This window comes from Lutra lutra, chromosome 7 (genome assembly GCF_902655055.1).
Source record: "Lutra lutra chromosome 7, mLutLut1.2, whole genome shotgun sequence".
Lineage (NCBI taxonomy): Eukaryota > Metazoa > Chordata > Mammalia > Carnivora > Mustelidae > Lutra > Lutra lutra.
In genome coordinates, this window is record NC_062284.1 from 56,427,316 (window position 1) to 56,440,337 (window position 13,022).

The 13,022-nt window shown below is 39.3% G+C and overlaps 1 long non-coding RNA gene across 2 annotated transcripts in view; it reads right to left on the reverse strand.

Annotated features, from left to right (window-relative positions):
• Positions 1 to 796: 796 nt before the first annotated feature.
• LOC125104868 (uncharacterized) overlaps positions 797 to 13,022 on the reverse strand; it is a 147,268-nt gene continuing 135,042 nt past the window's right edge. Inside the window, exons 5-7 of one of the 2 annotated variants that reach the window (XR_007128750.1) lie at positions 8,710 to 8,854; positions 4,995 to 5,130; positions 797 to 2,592 (exon numbers count right to left, since the gene is read on the reverse strand). This is a non-coding gene — a long non-coding RNA (uncharacterized LOC125104868). The remainder of the gene's footprint in view (positions 2,593 to 4,994; positions 5,131 to 8,709; positions 8,855 to 13,022) is intronic. The other variant, XR_007128751.1, reaches the window with a different exon arrangement.

A 13,022-nucleotide genomic window follows, 5' to 3' on the forward strand; every position in this document is an offset into this window, starting at 1 on the left:
TTATTTGTTTCGAGGTATCTTAAATTCAGTTTTAATACCCTCTGACCTACAGTCTGATCTTCAGCCCTCACCTTACTCCTAATTCTGGCTCAACATTGATTCTCTTCTTTGCAAAATGAGAATCATTTTGAGAAATACTAATTCTCCCAATTTCCTCCACGAGATTAAGAATAAAATAATTTGTATAAAGATATGAACCTTACAAAGTCCAGAGCATTGATACAAAAATTCGTTGTTGCTGTTGTGATCGTTATTTTGTATTTGGCAAACATGCTCGAATCTTCTTCTAGGCTACTGTCTTCCAAAGCTCGTGGCTGATCTGCCCTCCCACACTGATTTCTCTTCACCTCGTGAAGGTCTGTCAAAATATTTCCAAAGCACTGGTAGGAAGGATATTCAAGGGGTGTCTCTGTTTTCCCTGAGATCTTTGGCTTAAAAAAAAAAAATCTGCCTTATACAGAATTGTATTTGCAAACTGGTTTCTTGATAAAGCTGTAATTTGACAGGGTGGAATCATTGGATTTTTAACAAAACCTCAGTGCTGACTTTGCAATTATTTCATTTCTTATTAAAAATAGTGAAGTTATAATTTGTCCAGCTTACCTGGAAACAATATTGCCCTCAGTTGTTTGGTAATTGGGTAGATATTTATTGTCACATCCCATGCTCTCTGTATAAACACCTGGTATTAGTAGCTATTCATAAATGCAGCTTGGCATGTCCATGAAATTAAACAAAGTAATTAATTTAGTTTCAGGCATAAAACAAGGAAATATGTAGGGCTACTGAAGCAACGTGAACGTGTAAAAACTCGTAGAATTATTCCAAGAACAAAAAGAGTGTGTAGCCTGCAGTAATAAAGTGATTTTTAAATTATTTTGTCAAAGAAATACATTTAGTTTTTCATTAATAGCCTTAAAGATACAAATTTTAATATTTCTCCCTTACATTATCAGGCTACTTTCCATATATATTAACTAGAATTGTTCTGTTTGTAAGACCCCAAACTAAACTACTACAGGTAGGAAGTATAATTTCTTATGTGTGAAAATCTCCTTTTTCTAGTATGACAAAACACCTACCACAACAATGTCATTCAAAACCACCTGTTATCAAGAGTGAACATCATGGGAGGAGAACCATGATGAATGTAATCAAAGCTAAGATGAGAGAGAGGAAAAAGGAGGTGGGGGGGACTCTATTCTCAAAATGTAACCTAGTTTAGACATCTGACTTGGTATCTTGGCTACTCTATCAGAAAGAAGAGAATGCTATCTTTTGCAACGTGCTTCAGAATAGTTATATGAAAACTACTGTCTGTCATGGAAGGGGAATGAAGCCTTCGAGTCAACTTTTATGTAGTCATATTTATATACGACACACCCCGATTTCCAATTTTCAGATGATTGCAATATATTAAACAATGATAACGCTATGACTACAGTGGATAAAAGTTAACTTTTTATAATTCCAAACTTGATTTAGAATCTTGCTATACCATTATCATGAATTATACTGAAGCTACATAAGAATCCCAGTTAAAGTGTTTATATTGGTCAAAGGCTGGTAGCAAAGCATTTAATATATTTAAAAACTAAAAAGCCTAAAACTAAAAATGATACATTAAGAAACAATTCAACATTGAAAAAATGAACAAATAAAAGGCATATGACTGAAGATGTATATATCCACTTTTGAAATATTATTTATTAATAAAGCATCAACTTATGCCTTGCATGCTTTGTATATCTGGGGATAAGAGGACAGAAAGAAGGAAGCAAAGAGGAAGGGAGGGAGGAAGGGAAAAAGAAATCAGGCAATTCAAGTGGAAACTGCAGTGAGGTAGAGGGACCACCTTTTTGTAATATCATTTTTTTTTCTCAGACCTTCAAAACAATCATTTTTCATGATGTTAAATAAGAGAGACAAAATTATCTTCTAACAACTTAGAAGTTTTAATTCATGGAACATGAAGGGCCAGTCATTCTAAATGCCATATTTAGTAAAGGTGAGAAACAGAGAACTTTGCTAAATATAATAATTAATGGAAAGAAAAAAAAAAAAAAAGCTATGTAGAAATTAAGGCACCTTTGGCTTCTCTCTCCAGCCCAAAGAAGGTTAATATTTTGCCCTTTATTTAGTCAAACCTCACAAATCATTTTGTTCATTCATTTAAAATACAGAAATCCGAGGTGCCTGAGTGGCTCAGTCTGCCTTCAGCTCTGGTCATGATCTCAGGGGCATCGGGCTCCTTGCTCAGTGGGAAGTCTGCCTCTCTCTCTCCCTCTGCCAGCCACTCCTCCTGCTTGTGCTCTCTCTCTCTCTGGCAAATAAACAAATAAAATCTTTAAAAACTAAGTAAAATAAAATCCAGAAATCCTTGAGGGCTGCTGCTGTTTCCATGCTGAAGTCATAGGACTTCTGCTGTCCCATTCAATGGAATCATTGTGAACAGTGGTTCAGAGTTGTCCCAAGTCATTAACAGAATGCTGCCTCAGCCTTCTGTCTTCGAAGCTGTGTTTAGCTCTCTTTTCTGATGAACTGAAGCTGTCAGATGGGGTAGAAAAATCCATCTTACATTTTCTTCTGACCCTGTCAATAATAAACACGAGTTTTAGGAAAACCAGCAACTCAAAAATAGTTAACTTACCCCACCACCTTTTCAACAACACACACACACACACACACACACACTTTTCAAACAAACAAACAAATCCATGTCAATGACAAACTTCAGTAATTTTTCTAGCTTCGTAAAATTATCTGGGGTGCCTGGGTGGCTCAGTGAGGTAAAGACTCTGCCTTCGGCTAAGGTCATGATCCCAGGGTCCTGGAATCGAGCCTCACATCAGGCTCTCTGCTCAGCAGGGAGCCTGCTTCCCCCTCTCTCTCTGCCTGCCTCTCTGTCTACTTGTGATGGCTGTCAAATAATTAAAATCTAAAAGGAAAAAAATTATCCTACTGTTCTAGTTTGACATTTCATTTGGTTTCCAGTAACAGTCAAAAAACTGCCTGGGAGGGGCACCTGGCTGGTTCAGTCGGTTAACTCCAACTCAGTTTTGGCTCAGGTCATAATCTCAGGGGTGTGAGATCAAGCCCCACATGGGGCTCTGTGCTGGGGGTAGAGCCTGCTTAAGATTCTCTCTCTCTTCTTCTCCTACTGCCCCTCCCCTCTTCCCTCTCAAAAAACTGTCTGGGTTTTTTGTTTGCTTGGGGCTTTTGCGGGGGCAGTTATATGTTATTGGGGCTGTGCTATTGTTTGGTTGGTTGGTTGGTCGGTTGGTCGGTTGGTTGGTTTGATTGGGTTTTATCATTAGACTCTCTATTGAGAACTTAAAAGCAATATTCAATAATCTAATTTCTCTTCCAACATTGTATTCTTTATTTACGGGACTGGGTTATTTGGCTGAGCCACAAGACATCTTCTATTTCTATAATTCTGTGATTATACTCAGTCAAAATCAAGGGACAAAGTACATGAAAAATACAGTGAGGGACACTTTACCAAATCAATGCATGTTGAAATCTACCCAGAGGATCCAAGCCAACTGATGTCCCATATGCAAAGCACTACTAGCAAGTAGTGTTCTCTGAAGTTCAACAAATTTCCAAAAGTAAGAGAGTCAGAACTCCTGCGCTAACTGAAACTCACCCAAATGTCTTCCTCATGCCACTTTCCATTAATATCACTTCTAGATTTGGGGACTTAACTAAAGTCATCTAAAGATGACTACTGAAAAGTGAAAATTAGCTTCGTTTTACAAAATGATTCATAAATCATCACTGAGGAAATAATTTAATAAATTAATAAATTTATTAGAGAATGGGGACTTGATATGAGAAACTGGTCTATGACAATCACTTTATACTAAGTTGACCAAAATAATCTTTTTTTTCTTTTTTTCTTTTTTTTCCTCATAACTTAAGCATATCATTTTATTTCTTTCTGCTTCTACTCCCCAGCATTAAAGGGGTGAGAAAAACTAGTGTTCCTTCCCTTAGGGCATCTGGATGGCTTAGCCAGTTGGGCCTCTGACTTTGGCTCAGGTCATGATCTCAGGGTCCTGTGATGGAGTCCCAGGTCAGACTCCCTGCTCAGTGGGGAGTCTGCTAACCCTCTCACTCTGTGCCTCCCCCTGCTCATGCTCTCTATGTCTCTCTCTCGCAAATAAATAAAAAAATCTTAAAAAAAACAAAAACAAAAACAGACAACCAGTTTTCCTCCCCTGGTATGGAAAACTATAAGAATGATATAAATAATGAGCATGGTAGCCTTACAAAATGTAACATAAATAAGTCAATCTATTGAAATAATAGAAAATAGAATCAAATAGAAATCTATTTTCTATATGAATTAATTTCAAAAGATAGGTTTTAAGAAATTCCAGTAAATTTCTATTCCTCTAGTACTTTCCTATATTCAAGGTACATTTTATTATTACCATTACCATTTGCTAAAAAAAAAAAAAAGTTATCAGTACATGCATCTCTTTAGAATTTTAGTTACAAATCAGATTCATTGCATATTTCCATTCTGTTATAGTCCACATCTTGGCCACAGTTGGTTAGTGGGTTGGGGAAAAGAAAGGAAATTGAAAGGAGAAAAGCAATGGGGAGGGGTTTTGTACAACAGTAAAGGGATATCCAGAATGAATTGATTTCCTTGCAAGAAATGTGTGTAAGTAAATCAAAATGACAAGGTTTCACAGAATTAAAAGTAAAACTTGACTTATTGAAAGAGAATAAGAATGTAAACAATATAGGGAATTCTATAACATCAGCCTGTTACATGAGTATCTTCGTACCTTATATATTGTATTCATAAGATGGCACCAGAAATGAAGAAACACCCCAAGCAGCTCTTGATGGTAAATTGTCCTCTTTCTCTCATTTAAAACTGGGGCATAATCTTCAAGCATCATGTGACACTGTCCAAATATTTTGTGTGACCATTTCTTAGGGTTTCCCTCCCTGATTAGAACCAATGTACTTACTGTAACAGAGCTTGTCTAAACCAAGTTCTCAATGGGAACAGACACAAAAACCTTTCTGATTGGAGACCCCGATTCCAGTTTGTACATAGCCTACTTTATGCAGCTCGTCTGTTTGAATGGCAGCGTCTCCCCTTCACTGCAAGGAAACAAATAAGGTTCATAGGCAGGTTTAATTTGGCATCAAACTTCCTCTTAGTCCCTTGAGCTTGTTGATTGCACATAGGCAGCTGGTAGTCTCTCTCCGCTGTCTGCTGCTCCCTCCACAGTGAGGTCATAGAACTGGGCTGTCACTGTTCTTGGTTTCCCTCTGCAGGGTATGCATCCCATTTCCACTGATAATGCCATCTTTGCCTTGCTGGATAACTAAAAATACATTTTCTTCATAATGTGTTTTTGAAGAACATATTCCAAAAGAGTCTCTGAGTTTTCTTTTTGGTCACTATATTTTTCCCTTAAAGAAATGCATGAAATAAAAACCCCATCCAAAGCCAACATGCCTTGTGTTGCAAGTTGGTAAGATTTTACTTATTCTCATTTTGTTCTTTTTAGACTCACTACAAAATACTAAATGATGACTGAATCTCATTACAGTTTTGCTGGAAAAGCAGCAACAATTTCCTAAATTCTGGGGTATCAAATTGGTCACATTCTACAAACTAAGAAGATTAGGAGCAAAATCTTTAAAATGCTTTGTTCAGTCTCACTGGAGTTTCCTGAGATAGGAGGCAAAGTCCATATTCTTTCTTAACACTGGGATCCTTAGTCACATGATTTTCCATTCAGTCAAAAATTCTTTCCATTTTCCTTCAAAATCCAACAATTATTCTTCATTTTTTTTGAAATCTTACTCCCTTATATATATGTGTTCATTCATGTATTCATTCATTTACTCATACCACATTTCTTTAATAGAGCTTTATTGAGCACCTCATGCCAGATACATAGAACTTTAAAGGGTAAATGGTTTGGTGGAGGAGACCACCAGATACAGACCTAGAAGACCAGAATTCACTGAGAAGCAGGTTCCATCCTACCTGTCTATCCTCATATCACTATATAGATCATCTCAGGATGCACAATAGGTCAAACATATTTTAGTACCTTGGGTTATCCTTGTAAAGAAACAGATTCCAAAAGAGGCACAACAGGTAAACATGTGCCCAGAATATCTGGGTTCAACTCTGAGTGTTGCCAGTCTTTACCATAGGACCTCTGACAAGGTGTTGAGTCTATGACTCTGTCTCTGAGTCACAGACTCGTATCTTTCATAAAATGAAAAGATAATGGTGACTACCTTGTAAGTTCTCATTAAATGAGTCAATAATTATAAAGGGCTTAGGAGAGTGTCTGGTATGATTATTTGCTACAAATATTTATAAATGTTTATATAAATATACATTTATATGAAGTTTTGGTATTTGTTAAGTAAATTTAAAATGTAAATTATGTATGTTATGAAAATTGAATTAGTCCGTACACATGCAAAATGCTTAGACCTGTGCCACAGGTGCTCACTAAAGGTGAGCTCTAAATAACGTTACCCAACAGCCATCTCTTGGGAAGCGCAGGCCCCTTTGCAGGGATCCTTTCACACATCCCACGCTATGACAGCCTGCCTCCCAATCATGAGTGGCTTGACCAAAGAGAAAGCGCCCGACCAAAGGCAGATCATCCAACAGGAGTAACTGGACCAATCCAATTGTCTCTCTCTGGAATTTCCACTGAGGGTGTAAAACAGAATCAGTGAATTGGTAATAAAAGCTGGGGTTAAAATTCACACACAGAAATAGCAGGGCCTGGGAAAGTAGCTGAGTCATATTCATGGTACAACATGAGAAGAAATCCCCGGACCCCTGTTTACTCAGCTCCATAATCCCCAGTCACCCTCCTACCTCTGAACTATGATCTAGTAGTCACTGGGGCATCCATGCATGCTGTGGTCTCTTTGTCCCATACTGCCCAGTGCCATGCTGTTGGTTTCCCTGAGCCAGAACCAAGTGGCAAAATTCCTCTCTTTCTTATTTCCACTGAAATCTTGACCATGGACCACCATAACATGTGGATATTTCTTATAACTTCAAGACTCTCCTCACTAACTCATAAGGAGCTACGTAGTAGAGAAAAAGTTCCAAAGAAAGCTTTCAGTCCTGTCTGGACATCAGAATCACCTGTAGCGACTTTTCAAATACGTAGCTTTGGCCCTACCATCCCTATGCTAATTCAATAGTCTGGAGCAAAGTCTTAACATTCATACATTTCCGAATTTCCAAAGAAGATTATTATAGACACCTCAGGCTGAGAATTATTGAAGGATAGTCAAAGAATGACACAGACCAGAGCCAGGAAAAGGTGGGGGGCATGGTAACCAGTGCTTAAGGATTTTATGTTCTCCTCACTAATAATGTAACCAATGGGCGCTTTCCCAGACCATTGCAATATAGGGTATAGGTTAATCTTTCCAGAACATGTAATACGCTTTCAAAACCTTCACTGATTCTCTCTTGCGCACAAAGTAAAGCCCAAACCCTGAGCCCAGCATTCAGACCCTCCGTAGATTACTCCATCAAAGTAGTTCCTTCTATACCTGGACATTCCTGTCATAGCTACCTTTTGGTCATTCCCCTCACATTCAGTGTGCCATGTCTTTAATTCTTGCCAGCCTCTCAGCACTTTCCTATCCTTTCTGTTCACCTTGAAGTAATAATTGCAATAGCAGCAATAATTTTCAGATCAAAACAGTGCTTCCTTCAAACATTGTTACATTTCTTCCTCACAGCACCAACCATGAAAAATAGATATGCTCTTTATTTCAACTTTCTGATCCAGAGACTGGGGCTCACACAGGTTAAGTCACATACCCAGTGCCTGGCATATAATAGAAAGCCAATAAAAACTGACCAGAAATAGGAGAATGAACCAAGTTTTTTAACATCAAAGTATAAGACTTTTTTTTTTCATTTGTCTCACTTTGTTTTCATTAACTATACCACCCTACTTTCTAAGGTTGAAATCTCAGTCTTTCAAAAATCAGATCAAGTAACATGCCATCAAGTCTTCCATAATGCCCCTAAACATAGCACATAGCTTATAATGATTCATGAAAGCTACCATGTTTGAATACTCAGTACACACTAGGCATTATGGTAAGTGCTTTAGACATGTTATAGGTGCTCCTTACCAAGGAGGAGACTGAGGTTTCGAGAAGTAAAAGAATTTTCCCTGATTTTATCCAGCTAATAAGTAGCAGAACCAGGCCATTGCTTACAGAGCTCCTGTGCTTGATCCTTCCTTCTCCATCCAGCTAGCATAGTATTTTGTTTTGTTATTATTAACATGCATTTCTCCTCTCCTCTCTAAAACTCTTTGGTTAGGAATCCTTTCAGCTCCCACTCTAGCACCACCACCATATAAACAGCCTTGGTGCTTCAACCATTTAATAAATATCTAGAAAATATACTAATGTGAATCTGCAAAGAATGAGACCAGAATTTTTGAGACTCAAATGCTCAGAAGAGATTCATTTTAATTCATTTTATCTCTAGTTATCTTTATTTTCACTATGCTTCATCAAATTCATCTAGAACAACACAGCTCATGAAGATTTTTTACTGATCAAGACTTCCTTCATGGTGCCTATGGCATGAGGGTCAAATGAGATAAGGTTTGGGAATTCACCTAGCAAGTATAAAACAGCTGACAAATTTGTATCACCCACCTCAACTTGTCCTGCTCCAACAAGATAGCAAAGGAGACTTCCAAGTATCTTTTCCAGAAAGTTCTTCACCTCCAAATCTGGTTAATCTATTTCTCAATGCTGTATATGTTTTCTGAAGCTGCGAAGTCTCCCGACCACTTTATGCCTAGCAGAATTAGGGTAAATAATATGGAAAGTGAATGGATTCAGGAATCCCAATTTTCCAGACTACCACTGAGTGATATTCTCATCCCTCAGAAACATATTCTTGCCACGCTTCTGGAAGAAGTCACACCTGTTGCTGCATTCTTCATCCTTGAAGTTTTTGTCACCCTGTGACTCACTGATACTAATCAACCTCTCTTTACCCATCTTATTTACATTATTTTGACCTGGATCCCTTGATAATTTTCACCATTCCCAAACCTGTCGGGCTTACAGGTGGTTCTCATTGCAACCCATTTAAGAATATCAACAATGGTTTAGCAACAGTGGTTCTGTTCACCCAAACAGCTTGTGACAGTCCTTGAATAGATTCTTATCTCTTTACATAAAACTCAGTGAGTGTTGCAGGCTCAGACACAGAATTTTAAAAGCATATGTTTCTGATATTTGGGTATCCCACCCCCCCACCAAGCTTTGTGAATGGAAGAGAGCTATAACATCCTTATCGTTCTTTCACTAGTAAAAGGTTCACCTACACCACCTAAAGTCCCTGGAGAATGCCTTATTTTCAAGTATTGTTATCAATTCTGTTTATCAAGATTGCAATACACGCTCACACTAGATGAATACTCAGTGAATCAGTGCTATCCAAGAAGAAGCAATAGTTTACATTTGTCCATTTTTAATAGTAATATCTCAGCTGTCACTGTTAGAAAGCATTTAGAAAGTGGCCCCCGCAGTGTGTTCACTGTTGATAAAACTAAAGATGAAACTTTTTCTTTCTTTCAAACTCATTGTACTACCAGTGGTGTTTCATTTGCATGAAGCCAACTCAGATTTCCGGGGGCTGCCTTATTCTATCTACTTTGCATTATGTTGCCCTAATGATATCAGCTTTCATTTCTTAGTTTCTGCAAGTAATTAATCAGCTAAACTGCATGGTGCACCTGCTAAGTGCCAGGACCTCTGCTAAGCAGGTTCTATCTAGAATCTCCTTCAGTAGGAGGTGGGTAACTATTATGAAACCAATTTAGCAGGGGAAGAAATGGAGCCTAGGGGCGCCTGGGTGGTTAAGTAGGTTAAGCCTCTGCCTTGGGCTCAGGTCATGATCTCAGGGTCCTGGGATCAAGCCCCTCGTCGGGCTCTCTGCTCAGTGGGGAGCCTGCTTCCCCTCTCTCTCTCTGCCTGCCTCTCTGCCCACTTGGGATCTCTCTCTCTCTCTGTCAAATAAATAAATAGAATCTTTAAAAAAAAAAATGGAGCCTAAAGAGATTTAGTCCATTTCTCAGGGCACCCTGCTAGTAACCGAGGAGCTGGGATTTGAACTCAAGCTTGTCTCTCTCCAAAGCCCAAGGTTTTAGGCACATGAAACACTTAAAAAGACACTGACTCGGGGGAGGAGTCAAGATGGCAGAGAAGTAGCAGGCTGAGACTACTTCAGGTCGCGGGAAATCAGCTAGATAGCTTATCTAAAGATTGCAAACACCTACAAATCCAACGGGAGATCGAAGAGAAGAAGAACAGCAACTCTAGAACCAGAAAATCAACCACTTTCTGAAAGGTAGGACTGGCGGAGAAGTAAATCCAAAGCGACGGGAAGATAGACCCCGCGGGGAGGGGCCAGCTCCCGGCGAGCGGCAGAGCAACGGAGCACAAAATCAGGACTTTTAAAAGTGAGTTCCGCTGAGGGACATCGCTCCAGAGGCTTAACCGGAGTGAAGCCCACGCGGGGTCAGCGTGGCCTCAGGTCCCGCAGGGTCACGGAAGGATCGGGGGTGTCTGAGTGTCGCAGAGCTTACAGGTATTAGAACGGGGAAGCCGGCTGCAGAGACAGAGCCGAGGAGTAAGCTCTAAGCTCGGGGTTACCTTGAACCGGTCACAGGCTCGGTCAGCTCGGAGCGCGGCCGGAGGCAGGGTGACGGGAGTAATTGGGCAATGTTCTCTGAGGGCGCACTGAGGAGTGGGGCCCCGGGCTCTCAGCTCCTCCGGGCCGGAGACCGGGGGGCCACCATCTTCATTCCCATCCTCTGGAACTCTACAGAAAGTGATCAGGGAACAAAAGCTCCTGAAAGCAAACCTGAGAAGATTACTCAGCCCGGCCCCTGGTAAAGGCAGTGCAACTCCGCCTGGGCAAAGACACTTGAGAATCACTACAACAGGCACCTCCCCCAGAAGATCAACAAGAAACCCAGCCAGGGCCAAGTTCACCTACCAAGGAGTGCAGTTTCAATACCAAGGAGAGCAGCGGAATTCAAGAGGAGGAGAAAGCAAAGCACGGAACTCATGGCTTTCTCCCCATGATTCTTTAGCCTTGCAGTTAATTTTTTTTTTCTTTTTCAATTTTTTTCTCTCTTCTTCTGCCAAATTTTTTTTTAATTTTACCCTTTTCTTTTTTAACATTTTTAACTAGTTTATCTAATATATATATATTTTCTTCTTTTTTATATTTTTACTTTATCCATTTTCTTTTTTTAATTGTTTCTTTTCTTTTTTTCTTTCTGAACCTCTTTTTATCCCCTTTCTCCCCCCTCACGATTTGGGATCTCTTCTGATTTGGTTAAAGCATATTTTCCTGGGGTGGTTGCCAACCTTTTAGTATTTTACTTGCTCCTTCATATACTCTTATCTGGACAAAATGACAAGGCGGAAAAATTCACCACAAAAAAAAGAACAAGAGGCAGTACCGAAGGCCAGGGACCTAATCAATACAGACATTGGTAATATGTCAGATCTAGAGTTCAGAATGACGATTCTCAAGGTTCTAGCCAGGCTCGAAAAAGGCATGGAAGATATTAGAGAAACCCTCTTGGGAGATATAAAAGCCCTTTCTGGAGAAATAAAAGAACTAAAATCTAACCAAGTTGAAATCAAAAAAGCTATTAATGAGGTGCAATCAAAAATGGAGGCTCTCACTGCTAGGATAAATGAGGCAGAAGAAAGAATTAGCGACATAGAAGGCAAAATGACAGAGAATAAAGAAGCTGAGCAAAAGAGGGACAAACAGCTACTGGACCATGAGGGGAGAATCCGAGAGATAAGTGACACCATAAGACGGAACAACATTAGAATAATTGGGATTCCAGAAGAAGAGGAAACAGAGAGGGGAGCAGAAGGTATATTGGAGAGAATTATTGGAGAGAATTTCCCCAATATGGCAAAGGGAACAAGCATCAAAATCCAGGAGGTTCAGAGAACCCCCCTCAAGATCAATAAGAATAGGTCCACACCCCGTCACCTAATAGTAAAATTGGCAAGTCTTAGTGACAAAGAGAAGATCCTGAAAGCAGCCCGGGAAAAGAAGTCTGTAACGTACAATGGTAAAAATATTAGATTGGCAGCAGACTTATCCACAGAGACCTGGCAGGCCAGAAAGAGCTGGCATGATATATTCAGAGCACTAAATGAGAAAAACATGCAGCCAAGAATACTATATCCAGCTAGGCTATCATTGAAAATAGAAGGAGAGATTAAAAGCTTCCAGGACAAACAAAAACTGAAAGAATTTGCAAACACCAAACCAGCTCTACAGGAAATATTGAAAGGGGTCCTCTAAGCAAAGAGAGACCCTAAAAGTAGTAGATCAGAAAGGAACAGAGACAATATACAGTAACAGTCACCTTACAGGTAATACAATGGCACTAAATTCATATCTCTCAATACTTACCCTGAATGTGAATGGGCTAAATGCCCCAATCAAAAGACACAGGGTATCAGAATGGATAAAAAAACAAAACCCATCTATATGTTGCCTACAAGAAACTCATCTTAAACCTGAAAACACCTCAAGATTTAAAGTGAGGGGGTGGAAAAGAATTTACCATGCTAATGGACATCAGAAGAAAGCAGGAGTGGCAATCCTTATATCAGATCAATTAGATTTTAAGCCAAAGACTATAATAACAGATGAGGAAGGACACTATATCATACTCAAAGGATCTGTCCAACAAGAAGATCTAACAATTTTAAATATCTATGTGCCTAACGTGGGAGCAGCCAACTATATAAACCAATTAATAACAAAATCAAAGAAACACATCAACAATAATACAATAATAGTGGGGGACTTTAACACTCCCCTCACTGAAATGGACAGATCATCCAAGCAAAAAATCAACAAGGAAATAAAGGCCTTGAATGACACACTGGACCAGATGGACATCACAGATATA